Source organism: Erinaceus europaeus, chromosome 4 (assembly GCF_950295315.1).
Source record: "Erinaceus europaeus chromosome 4, mEriEur2.1, whole genome shotgun sequence".
Lineage (NCBI taxonomy): Eukaryota > Metazoa > Chordata > Mammalia > Eulipotyphla > Erinaceidae > Erinaceus > Erinaceus europaeus.
In genome coordinates this window covers 16,458,167-16,471,151 of record NC_080165.1, presented here as the reverse complement: position 1 = coordinate 16,471,151, position 12,985 = coordinate 16,458,167, and positions in this window count along the sequence as shown.

The window sequence follows — 12,985 nt, the reverse complement described above, 5'->3', positions numbered from 1 at the left end:
TTATATTTATTTATTTATTGAATAGAGACAGCAAGAAATTGAGAGGGAAGGGGAGATAGAGACCAAGAGAGATAGAGAGACATCTGCAGCCTGGAGCTTCCCACCTACAAGTGGGGACCAGAGGCTTGAACCCAGGACCTTATGCACTGCAATGTGCATGCTTAACCAGGTACACCACTGTCTGGCCCTTTATTTATTATTTTAATTTTTGTAGTGGGGGATTAATGGTTTACAGATAACAGCAAAACACAATAGTTTGTACATGCATAACAGTTCCCAGTTTTCCACATAACAATCCAACCCCCACTAGACCCTCCTCTGCCATCCTGTTCCAGGACCTGAACCCTCCCCCCAGTGTCTTTGACTTTGGTGAAACACACCAACGCAAGTCCAGGTTCTGCTTAGTGTTTTCTCTTCTGATCTTGTTTTTCAACTTCTGTCTATGAGATCATACCATATTCACCCTTTTTCTTCTGACTTATCTCATTTAACATAATTTATTCAAGCTCCATCCAAGATGGGGTGAAGAAGGTGAAGTCACCATTTTTAATAGCTGAGTGGCATTCCATTTTGTATATATATACCACAGCTTACTCTGCCACTTATCTGTCCTATCCAACAGCAAGGACATCACTATCAACAACAATAATAACTACAATGATAAAACAAGGGTAACAAAAGGGAATATAATATATGAAAGAAGAAAAAGATTTTTAAAAGATAAAAAATAGGGGTCAGGCAATAGCACAACCAGTTAAGTGCACATAGTATGAACACAAGAACCTGTGCAAGGGTTCCTGTTTGAGCCCCCAGCTCCCCACATGTAGGTCTGCAGGTTCTGTCTCTCTCTCCCTCTCTATCTCCCCTCCTCCCTCAATTTTTGTCTTATGCTATACAATGGAAAAAGTGGCCACAAAGAGCAGCGGGTTCATAGTGCTGGCACCAAGCCCCAGTGATACCCCTGGGGTCAAATAATAACAACAACAATAATAATAATAAATCATGTTGTACACACACACTTTGTGCAGTCTCTTCCATGTGGAGCAGCAGTGCAGCACAGCTCTGCACAAAGGCTCACGATATCACAACAAACGTTAGGGAAGAAACATTTTCTTTCTGCAGAAATTCAAGAAACATCCCAGGAATGTGAGAACACAATTTATTAACATGAATGGGCCACAGAAATAGCTGATGCTCTTAGAGAATTCTGGGCCCTGAACAAAGTGAAGGTGCAGCTTATCTATGGGGGCTGCATGCTAAGAGCTGAAAGCAGCTTCCCAGAAGCGGATGCAGCAAGATTAGGGGAGTAGGAATCTTCAGCCCATTTCTCAGGATTGGTTGTCTTAGCTACTGTTGCCTTTCTTGTGTGGCTGTGTCTAGGGAAAGGCTAGTCTCCAGATTCACTGGAACATCACTTTAAGGGGTCTTGGGTCCTGTAGCATTCAGTGGTCGCTTTGGAGATGGGCAGAGTAAGATCTACCACACAGGTGGGGAAGACATTCCACAAGGCCTTGTGCTATCTGGCAAGACAAATCTGGGGCTTATCTTGCTAAGGGAATTTGGTTAGTCAACTCCTTCTTTGCCTTATTCCCTATCTATCTATCTATCTATCTATCTATCTATCATCTATCATCTCTCTCTCTTTTATTTTTTTTCCAGTGGGATAGAAGGTGATGGAACATTCTGGGGCTCTTTTCACTGTCCAGGAGTACAGTTAGGATACTGAGATGTGTGGACTAAAGTTTCTAATCCTAACCATTCTTCCTCTCTCTCCCTTTTTTTTTTTTTTTTTTTTTTTTTGGTTTGCTAGTTTTTCCTCCAGGGGTATTGCTAGGGGTTTGGTGCAAATCCACTGCTCCCAGAGGCCATTTTATCCATTTTTATGGATAAAGCAGAAATTGATAAAGTAGGGAGAGATAGAGGAGAGGGAAAGATAAACACCTGACAGACCTGCCTCACCACTTGTGCAGCATCCCCGCAGTAGGTGGGGAGCTGGGGCTCAAATCCTTAATCGGGTCCTAGGGCTCAAATCCTTAATCAGGTCCCGCCTGCTCTTCTGGTTTGAAAGCCTCTTCTGCTTCTGCCTCTGAGAGACTCTTTTTCTGAAATCAGCCACTGCTGCCTCCATATCCTAAACAGATGGAACAGCAAAGACAAGGAAGTCCTGCTTCACTACTTGGGAAGCTTCCCCCTTCCAGCAGAAACCAGGGGATTGAACCCAGGTCTTTGTACACTATAACACGTGTGTTCTGCCAGGCGCATCACAGCCTGGCACCTGGTAGTGTCTATTTTTAACATCCATGTGACTCACCCTCCTCTGCTTCTCTAGCTAGCCGGCTAACCAGCCTCAATATTCAGCATGAGCCCAGGGGAGGCAATTAAACACCAGTGAATGAGAGGTGTCACTAGTGTCCACAGAGGAACCTTGAGGGCAAGAGGAGCTCATGGAAGCATAAACAAAATGGGGGACTGAGAGAGTAGGGACTAAGCAGAGGATGGAATGAGGACGACAACTCAGGGTTCTCACTCAAGCCCAGGGGCCATATTTTCTTGATGAGTTGAGACTGTGCTGTGGACCAAGAGAGGAAAGACAGTCACAGGGACAGTGGGGCCAACCTACTGAATGACACCTAATCCTCCCCCCCCCAGCCTAAGTCCCTCCATAGAGCCATGGGGCCCTCCAGGAGGTGCTCCATCATCCCCTCAGAACTTTGGGGACCACAGGGACCGCTTACCAGAAGTCCATGAAGCCAATGTAACACTACAGCCATAATGGGAACTCTAAGACCGGGTTAGGGGAGGATCTGGTTAGACCTCTTTGAGTAAAGCATTGAATTGGGCAGGGACTAGAGGGAGGCAACTGACCCAGAAAGTGGGTTCACAGAAAACACACATGATTAGATTGTAGCTGAGACATAAGATTCTTTACTAAAGAATCAAAATGGAGGATCCTGGGCACTGTCACACCCAGATAAGTGCACATAGTAGGAAGCTCAAGGATCTGGGTTAGAGAGCCTGCCCACCCACCTGCAGGGGGTCCACTTCATAAGCAGGGAAGCAGGTCTGCAGGTATCCTCTCTCTCTCTCTCTCTCTCTCTCTCTCTCTCTCTCTTTCTCTCTCTCTCTCTCTCTCTCTCTTTAATTTTTATTTATTGGATAGAGACAGCTAGAAATCTATAGGGAAGGGGTAAGATAGGGAAAAAGACAGAGAGACACCTGTAGCACTGCTTCACCACTTACAAAGCTTCCCCCTGCAGGTGGGGTCTGGGGGCTTGAACCAGGGTCCTTGCACACTGTAACACATATACTTAACCAGGTGTGCCACCATCCAGTCCTCTCTCTCCCTAACTCCCCTTCTGCTGTCAATTTCTCTCTGTCTTTATCCAATAAAAAGGAAGAGAAAAAAAAAAGTCTGCCAGGAGCAGTGGATTTTTAGTGATAGCAACAAGCCCCATCAATAACTCTGGAAGGGAAAAAAAAGAATTAAAACTGAGACCTCAAGTCTAAGAAAGACTCGAACCCTCAGAAAAATTCTCCAAAGGGTGGGTAACCCAGGTGCTGAGATTACAAGCATATGTGAAAACACAAGGGGGAGGTTACCATGGCTATCTCAGGACTCTCACGGCACTGCAATAGCTAAACAGGGTGTCTCCTGTATCAGAGTCATTTTTGCATCAAGTCAAGCAATTGAGGTCACTTATTTCTTTGAAGTTCTCCTGTTAACCAGATCCTCTGGGAAATGGAGGTTAGGACGTCACCAGATGTGCTTCTGCATGTCTTGAAGGTCAATAAATATCACCTCTCTAGTTATGATGTCCCTGCTCCTCCATATTTGGGGGTTTCAACCTCTTCACAGACTCACATGTAGAGTGCCTATGGTGGACTTTATTAGGTGCAAACCTTCGCAAGTTTTCTCTAACAGGAATGTGGTTCATGTTTGCCCCCAGAATGGCGCCAACCCAGTGAGTGACAGGCCACGAACAGCTTTTGTGGCAGTGGCCCCTACAAGCCCTGCAGGCCTCCCCTCTGGTGGTTTGGGAAGCCTGTGTGAAGGCTGGGCATTTGGGGGGGAGAGCTCTTTCAGGGTCTTCAAGGGCTTTCTGCAGCAGAACCGAAGCCAAAAGGCAAGAAAGGGTCACTCAGCAAAGTGGAAGAGAGATGATGTCTTTTTAGCAATTAAATACATCAAATTAATCATAGTGCCATTCTGGAGAAATCAAGTTCCCAGCAGGAACTGAAAATTCTACTCAGAGGGTGAACTGAGAAAATGAATGAGAGGACTATTTACAGAAACCATGGCAGGAGGGGAAGCCACCCAGGGGACAGAAGTCCTGAGCTGGAGACGCTGGGAGGGGGGTCACAATGCCTCTCAGGGAAGAGGGTGATGTGGGTGTCTGGTCCACAAGGGGAGCAGGAAAGGAGCTTGGGATTCAGCCAGAATGCATCCCAGAATTATGTGAGGATGTGTCTACCTCACACTACCCCTGCCCCACCCCCTCGCTAGAACTTTCTAAGACTGCGTCAAATGGTGGATGGTGACCATGGAGCTGACATTGTGGTGTAGGGGTGAATATGTCTCTGAGACCTAGGTGGAGGTGACCAGATTCCCACTTACCTGGAGAAACATCAGATATAGCCAGCCTGGGACAGAGGAAATGGCCCAAGAGTACATGAGGCTCTAGGTTCAATTCCCAGCACAGGATATGTCAGAGCACTGTTCTGGTCTAGCTGTTAATTAATTAAATGGCCAGGAAGTAGCAGAGGATTTCCATCCCAACAGATGCCAATAACCCTCCTTCCAGGCCTCTCAGGACCTGAAGGTGATTACAGACCTCTATGCATCTTCCTGAATTCTCCCATAGAACTAGGGCCTATGGAGGGGACTTGCCAGGACTGCACTCTGCACAAAGCTCAGACATCTACCAACCTATCACTGAGCGACAGCTGGGCAGGGACGGCCCTCCATGCTGAGCAGGGACCCAGGCCCTGCATTACCTATTACCCGGGATTGTTCCTCTGAAGCCCCGGGCCACACCCATCCCAGCTCAAAAAAGAGGCCCTGGGCATACAGGGAAGGGCAGAGGCAAGCAAACAAATGGAAGAGGCAAAGTCAGGCCACTGTCTGGGGACAAGGGACAGATCTATGCCAGAAGGATCGTCCTAAAGCCCAACTCATTAGCTAGGCCTGACCCTCTGTGGGCTGGGCCCACACAGCAAGTAAGGCATCCTGAGATAATTGGAAGGCTATGGCCAATGCCTGGAGGGGTGAGCCAGCTCAGGTGGGGTGTAGTCTCATGGCAAAGCTGGTGATCCACCTAGAGCCCCTGAAGCCAGGACACAGCAGTCCCAGTCCCCTGGACAGCATATGAAGGCATGCCTCAAGCCCAGCCTGCACACCTTGCTGATAGGTCCGGGCTCTGCTCCCATCACCGCCATCATACAAACCAAGGAAAGAGGATCCCTATGGCTGGGGAGATGGCTCAAGTGGTAGAACATGGAACTCTCATGCCTGACGATCTTGGTTTGATCCCCAGCAACGTATATACTGGGGTGATGGGCTGGTCTCTGTCTCCTCCCTAACTCACGATAATAAATAATTAATTGGTAAAATAGAGCTTCAAACAAACAAAAAACAATTGGACAGGCTCTCCTGTCTGTGTGCTGGGCACTGTGGATGTATGTCTTCACCTGGTCTCTCCATCTCCCAAATGCCTTATTATTATTATTATCGTTGTCATTATTATTATTTTAAGCTTTTATTTATTTATTTGTTTTCACCAGGATTATCACTGAGGTTTGGTGCTTACACAGGAGTCCCATCACTTTTTTTCCTTTTATTTTTGTGACAGAGGAAGAGAGAGGGAGAAGAAGAAGGAGAGATGGAGTGAGAGAGAGAGAGAGAGAGGAGTGCCTGTAGCACTGTTTCACCACTAGTGAAGTCTCCCCCGCCCCAGGTGGAGACCAGCGGCATAAACACAGGTCCTCAAGTTGAATAAAGCACATGTTCTAGCAGGTGCACTGCTACCTGCCCCTCCCCTGGTGCTTTATTAAAATTAAACTCACTCCACATGACTTTTTTTTTCCTTTTCTTCTTCCCAAACATCCATCATGTCTTCAGTCAGAGCCTATAGGCCCATCAATTCCGACACCCTCCCTAACTGCTCCCTCTCTCCTGTCCCTCTTATTTTATCTACTCAGCTAAGGTCACGTGACTTTCCAGTGACACAGAAACTGACTTTGAGTGGAGGCAGGAAAGAAGCAGGAAATATTCCGACACGCATCAGGCCTGGTGTGAAGCCCCCTACAAGGATAGTCCTGGCAGTCCAGCTTCAATTCCCAAAGCTGAAACAGATTGGTCCTGAGACCCCGACTGGGGAAAAGACAGAGTCTGCCAGGTGACTCCTCGTGTCTCCCGGGCCTGCCCTCCCAACACATTCCACACATTCCATGCTCCAGCACCCTCATCCTCAGTCCTGCAGATCATGCCACCTGGACACAGAAGCTGGGTCCACGGGAAGACTTTGGAGCTCAGAACACAGATGCAAGTTCCAAATCAACCCAACATTGCTCTGAAAGGATCCTGAATCATTCCACAGGCTCCCCCAAGGACCTCTCAGGATCAGGAGGACTTTGCCAGACTGGAAAGGTCTGGAAAAGGACTGGAAAGGAGACTTACTGCTTCCCCAAGACCAGACTCACAGTGTTATAGGTTCAAGACTCAGAGAAAACCGATGGTGTCAGCAAGGAGGAACTTTATTAACTCTGGTGGACTGGGGTGGAATCTCTCAGCTAATTGGACGGAGCCCCAAGTTTTAATGTTCCAGGGTTCTTACAGGATTTTGGCAGAGTGCCTACATGGACCGTCAAGCAAGCAACCAGGAGTCACGTTACAAAAGCAAATTTCTGGTAGTTAGTTCTCTGTGATTACAATTGTAGTCAGGTACATTCAGATTCCATACGAGGCTGTTGGTTTTCACTTATCTCTTATCCAATCAGCTAAAGTTCCTTCTGACCTTTCTCTTTCTTGGTATGCATGAGACCCCTTCTGTTTCATTTGGTTTAAATCCCCCCTGCTTAACACTATTCTATTTACATAACCACTGTTAACAAGTTCCACCTCCCTCCAGGGCATTTGTGGTTCAGTGATAGGATTCTCGCCTGCTCCACCCCCTCCTTGTCACACCCTGATCCCTTCTTTGTCACACCCTGATTTTCACCAGTCACTTTTCTCTCCACCCTCTCTATGTCACATCCTGTTTCCACCCTACTTGGGAAGTATATATAAAGACAGCATTGTGAGTTTTAGAGTACTTTACCTTTAGTTTAGCTCAGCTCGGCTTAGATTGCGCTGCGTCCTGCATGAATAAAGAGATACTGCCTACAGCTCAACCATGAGTCCCTGGTCGTCTGTTACCCACCCGTGAAGCCAGCCCAGCGAAAACAACCTAACCTGTCGAAAACGACATTTCTTCATTATCTTTTTTTGTTTGTTTTTAAGATTTTATTTACTTGTTCATAAAGTAGATAGGAGGAAAGACAGAGAGAGAAAAAAAGAACCAGACATCACTCTGGTACATGTGTTGCCAGGGATTAAACTCAGGACCTCAAGCTTGGGGGTCCACTGCTTTATCCACTGTGCCACCTCCTGGACCACTTCTCTACCTTTTGTCCTCACATTCTCTCTAGACTCACCACACCTGGCACACTCCTCAACAGCACCACTCATCTGCTTCCCCAACTCCAATTGTACCTACCAGGACCCTGGGGATGGATGGCCTCAGGCTTCCTAGAATGTTGGATTATCTGGGTCAGTCCTCTCTCAGGTCCTCATCTTATTCACACCTGCAAAGTTCCTCTTGTCCCACAGGATGACAGACTCAAAACTAGGACAAGGGGATCTTTGGACTCCAACATGCCTTCATCCTGGGAGGAGGGTAAGAAGTCATCAAGATGGGATTGTGGTGAGGTGTAGGTTAAGGGGATGGGTGGCAGTACCAAGGAGATATTCAGATGCACTGAAAAACCTGCCTTCCAGAGCACCCTGCAGGGCTAGAGTCTTCTCAGCCTCTCTCTCCTCCCAGGGGCATCTTTCTTCTTTCACCTGCCCTGTTTTGCTCTCAGTCCCAACACAGACGGCCCTGGCTCCATGTCTTCCTTAACCCTTGACCATCTATCCTGTTGGATCTTCCCTCTCCCCACCTCCCATGCCTGCACTGTAAGAGGGAGAGTGAGGTGGTTGCTGTTTTGCAAGAAAAGAGAAAGTGAAGTAGCTCTCATCCATCCTCTCTGTGAGAAGCAGCATAAAGCCCTCACCAAGTGCCTTGTGTGTGGGGGTGATTCTTCCTAAGTTCAGCTCTGCCTTCACCAGTCTAGGGGAAGTACTTCTAAACATGTGATGTCAGTGCTAACTGGGGACTGGGTGGTGGTACACACAGTTAAGCACACATAGTGCCATGCACAAGGACCCAGGTTTGAGCCCCCATTCCCCACCCTCAACAGGAATGCTTAGTGTTACAGCTTTCCAGAGTTACAGCTCAAAAGTAACCAACGAACAAGACCAAGGCCACATGTAGGGCAGGGAGTTACATTTATTTCTTGTTAATGGGTTTCAGGTCCAGTTTTACCAGGACTGGACACTTTCAGTATCAGCACCCAGCCTTTTATCTGTTTTCAAGCTGGGTGCACATGGCACAGGCTGATGGGTAACAGAGTCCATCAAGGTGCTGACAATGTCAAAAGTGAGAACAGAATGGCTACAGTTAGAATCCACCAAGGCTTCCACTCAGAGTCCTGGAAGGTAGAAGTGAGAGTCCACCACTCACAGCCTTTTCTCTCATTCTTTTGCCTGTGGATTTTTCATTTCAGTGAAGCAGGTCTACAGGTCTCTCTCTCTCTGTGTGTCTGTCTGTCTGTCTGTCTCTCTCTCTCTCCCTCCTCTCTCAACTTTTCTCTGTCCTATAAATTGAAAAGTAAAACAAAAAAAAAATAACAAAATTCTGCTAGGAGCAGTGGATTCGTAGTGCCAGCACCACGTTCCAGCAAATAGAGGCAGAGAGAGAGACAGACAGACAGAGAGACAGAGAGAGACAGAGAGAGAGAGAGAATATGCTTTTTTATTTTTAGTTTTTATTTATAAAATGGAAACACTGACAAGACCATAAGAGAGGTACAATTCTACACAACTCCCACCACCAGAACTCTGTATCCCATCCCCTCCCCTGATAGCTTTCCTATTATCCCTCTGGGATTATGGACCCAGGGTCATTATGGGGTGCAGAGGGTGGAAGGTCTGGCTTTTGTAAATGCTTCCCTGATGAATATGGGTGTTGGCAGGTTGATCCATACTCCCAGCCTGTCTCTTTCCATAGTAGGGTAGGGATCTGGGGAGGTGGAGCTCCAGGACACATTGGTGGGATATTCTGCCCAGAGAAGTCATTTGACATCATGGTAGCATCTGAAAGCTGGTGGCTGAAAAAGAGTTAAGATGGAAAGCAGAGCAAATTGCTGACTAATCATGAACCTACAGGCAAGACTATTGAGGATGCAGACTTGGGGTCTCCATTTTGGAAAAAGCTAGTAGGTCCATTTTAGGTCTATTCCAAGGGGCCCATGATCAAGAAAATTCTTTTATTTACAGTCCAACAGCATAGGAAATGCCGGATGAAGACAGTGAACCCCTGACTTCCCCAGAAAGGATGTTAAGCAGTGCCCAAGCCATGTGGAGGTGGAAGCCAGCTAGGCAGAAGACACGCTCTGCTGTGGACACAGGCGGCCACCACTCAAGGGTCAACCTCCTCTGACCTTGATTCTCGCTCTTGTTCACCAAAACAGTAATACACAGCTGCCCCCAGCTGCAACCCCACCTCCACCCATACCCACTGAGAACCTACTAGAGAACCAAGGATCCAGACCCCGACCAACTGAGCCTCTACTCAGCCACCTGGCAGCTTTAGTCCTTTGCCTCCTCCAGTGCTGTCTCTTGTCAACATTCTCAGCTCAGAGGCAGTCTCTACTGCCTCTTCCAGGAAGGCCTCTGGGTTTCTTCCTCCTTCTGCAGGACATTCCCGGTAGGAAGGCAGATTGCTTTGGTGGGTGAGCTGAACCCCTCTTACCTCCCAAGCATTTTTAATGTGGAATCCTGTTTCCTAATATCAGCAAGCACTGCCAGCCCTAACCAGGTCAGGGGATGCTGAGTAAGGAGCTGGGGACCCTTTAACCCTTTCATTAAAAAGCTTCTCCCCTCCCAACCTCCCAGAGTTCCCAAGGGCCACCTCTGGCCCAGATCATATTTGGAGATATGTCTGAGCTTTGATCCCTCTCCCTACTGCATTTGCAATGCCCCAACTGTTCAAGGAGAAACTGATAAATTGGAGCAGATGTCAAGGCGGCAGACCTGTGAGGCTCCTAGTCTAATGAGTCTCATTTCCATATGTTTGCATAAAATATCCCAAAGTCCCATCTGCAAAACACAAATAGAATAGCCCCTCAGCCACTGGAGACTCTGACTCCCAAAGCCAGCACCACAGTTTGTCCTTGGTCCTCTCTATGCCTCCTGGGCAGCTGTGAGGAAAAGGTCACCGGAAGGGCCAAGTAGCTGGGCAGGCTTACCATACCTGGCTCCAGCCGGCCCTCTTGAGGGTCTCAATGTCCCCTCTGTCAGATGCCAAGTGTCTCCGCCCTGAGAGGGTCTCTCTGCCTGAGGGATCCCCGGTGACTCACTGTGCTGGGGTGGCCCTCAGGGGTCTTCATAAGGGGCCTCAGAACAGAGACCTCTTCAGACCCAGGCCCTCTCCTCATAGCCTGAGGGTCACCGAAGTGTTACTTGCTAGTTCTTCTGCCTGGTGGTGGTACACACCACATGCACATAAACCAGAAACACACATCGAATGTACCACACATGCACAGGACACATGTACACACACCACACATACCATACAGGCACAGGACACACGTACACACCACACAGGCACAGGACACACACCACATAAATGCATATTGCACACATATCACATAAGCATGCATACACACCTATGCACCATATATGTATGCATCACATGCATGCAGGACACAGGTACACACTCCATACATACATTACCTGTGCACACACCACACATGTACACATCACACACATAGCACACAACCGAAAGCATCCACCACACTAATATACTCCACACACATGCACCAGACATGCATACACAGAGCACACATGTATGCCACATTCATCACACAATACAACACATGTAGACACACACCATGCACAGCACACCAACAAACAGTACGTGCACACTCAGCACACATGTACACACCCATCAGGCACATATACACATGCCACCCATCACACATAAGCAGACTGTGAGGCCCTGAGAGGTAACGTCTCCAGGAAAGTCCTGACTGCTTCATAGTCAGCCCCCCTCAGCAGGCCTGAGACCACTGCTTCCTCACACACCACCTGCAAATACCTGTGGTTGCACGGGACCGGAGCGAGAATGGATACTTGGTTGACTCCTGGGTGACCCTACTGCCCATGAGGTCGGACTTCAGCTCTACAGCAGGTCATCTGTGAGGACACAGGCCTCCAGCCCCAACTCCCCAAACTGATAAATCCATGCCTCAGAACCTGGGGTGGGTGCAGACCTTACCAGGAAAGAGGGTCATTGTTGACACAGTCAAGCTAAGACCATTGTGAGGCCAGCCCGAATAATGCAAGTGAGCCTAACATCCACAGAGAATCTTTATTCTGACAGATAGTAGAGACTCATGACAACAGGGCAGAGGCTAGATGCCTGGGTCCAAGCCCAGAGCACCCAGGGAACCCTCAGAGCTGGAATCCACAGGGAAGATGTTCTCTTGGAACCTATGGAAGCTGCATGGCCTCAGGGGTCCCAGGTGTGGGTGTGTGCTGTTTTTTGTTTTGTTTTGTTTTTTGCCTCCAGGGTTATCACTGGGACTCAGTGCCTGCACCACAAATCCACTGCTTCTAGAAGCCATTTTTTTTCCTTTTTGTTGCCCTTGTTGTTTATCGTTGTTGTTGTGATTATTATTGTCGTCACTACTATTGGATAGGACAGAGAGAAATGGAGAAAGGAGGGGAAGACAGAGAGGGAGAGAGAAAGACAGACACCTGCAGACCTGCTGCACTTTTGTGAAATGACCCCCCTGCAGGTGGGGACCCTGGGGCTCGAACCCAGATCCTTTCACTTGCGCTTCACACCATGTACACTTAACCAGCTGTGCTACAGCTCAACCCCTGGTTGTATGCTATTTAAATTCCCCTAGTTCTTGCCATTGTACCTCAGCAAGCCAAGGACCAGGATCTAATGCAGGTCTGATAGACCCCAGACTCAGTGCAATGGTTGAGGCCACACCAGCTGGAAATCAGCCCAGAAACCAGTGTGAGGACAGGGGACCCTTCAGTCCCCAGATTGAGCATGGGAGTGGATGGAGGGGAGGGGCTACGGAAGGCACAGGAATCCTGGATCACCCTCTCTGACCCAGGTGTATCAGAGGAGCTAGAGGGAACAGGGCACAGATGGCTCCTCTAAGCTCTGCAGACAACTTCTAGACTGGCATCTGCATGGATGAATCACAAGAGAAACAGCCGTGTTTCAGGAAGACAAGCATTTATTGAGATAAAACAGAGATAGAAGATTAGATCAATGTGGTAAGCAGTTCATTATAGTCATATATTTTCTTCAAGTTTGTGAGCAACTCGCTTCCCCAGTCCTGCTTCCTAGTTCTATCCTAAACTCTGATACCATCTTCCCAGACAATACTTTTAGTCCACCTTTATGTTAGATATCAAGCTCAAGCAAAAATTACCAAGGCATGGGCTCCTAGGAACATTCCTAAAACAGACTCCCCAGCCTCCTTTTACCCTAAACTTCTTACTTTCATCTGCTCTATTCCTACTTCACGGTTCCTATTCATTAATCATTTTGTCCTTCTTTTCATCTTACTGCTTTTCAGCCACCAAGTTTCAGATGCT